This window comes from Cyprinodon variegatus, unplaced genomic scaffold, assembly GCF_000732505.1.
Source record: "Cyprinodon variegatus isolate N-32 unplaced genomic scaffold, C_variegatus-1.0 Scaffold72, whole genome shotgun sequence".
Lineage (NCBI taxonomy): Eukaryota > Metazoa > Chordata > Actinopteri > Cyprinodontiformes > Cyprinodontidae > Cyprinodon > Cyprinodon variegatus.
In genome coordinates, this window is record NW_015150525.1 from 1,216,665 (window position 1) to 1,217,774 (window position 1,110).

A 1,110-nucleotide genomic window follows, 5' to 3' on the forward strand; every position below is an offset into this window, starting at 1 on the left:
ATCAGTTTGGGGGTCCTTGGCCTCGAAAACGTTGAAGACCCCTGACGTAGAGAATAATTGTATTTTGTTTTGTCTCGCCTTTCACATCATTCAACATTTCAGCTTAGAAAATGAAAAACAGTATGATTTCAGTACTGGAGTAACATTTATTTCACCCAAGGAAAAGCACTACATATGAAGCTACAATTGTCCCATTTAGCAGTTTTCACAAACCCAAGGTGAGTCCTTCCTGCATTTGTGACAGGTATACTTTGTGCAGCGCACACAACGCTCAGTGCTGTGGTTCCATGCAGAGATTGCACACCTGGCCTGTTTATAACAATGGAAAAATAAAAAAATATAAATAAAATAGAGTCATATTCTGAAAGTAAGAGTTGTAGTGTGAACTAGATGAGTTTACAATGCTTACATTAACATAGAAAAAATCTGCAAAAATAGAGTTTAGCACATATTCTCAAAAGTAAGAGTTGGAGCCTGAACTAGATGAGGTTATCTATGCATCCTACATGTTTCAAACATGATGTTTGGAACTACTACAGTGATCTATAGCGTAGTCATTGCTCATTTTATTCTTATTCTAATAATAAAAGAGGTGTCACTTGTCATTTAGGCTTTGGGAAATTCCTCCAAAAAGTATTATTTTCGAATCCAATAAATGTACACATGAAATGAATGTGATAATAATCCACCTCTCCTTGGTGCCGCTTTTGAATATTTCTCTCTGATTAGTTTGCATTTTGTAGACGGTCCCAAAGCATTTTTGGAGCAGTGAGCTCTGCAGAACCTGTGGGTATCCAATTAATCGATCCATCAAAAAAATTATTGACAGACTAATCGATTTGCAAAATAATTGTTAGTTGCTGCACTAATTGCAAACGCATTTCTTACTATATACATGTGGAGATAACAGGCAACCAAACAAACATGTTAATCAGGCAAACTTTATTAAAATCAATGTGACATCATTTGTGAGCTCCAAATGAGATCACACATCCAATTACTCATACTGGAAAAAAAAAGACAAAAAACCCTCACCTGAAGCTCTGAAGGTTCAGACACTTATGAAGGTAAATATGTGCCAAAATGAACGAACTTGTGAATTTAATGTGA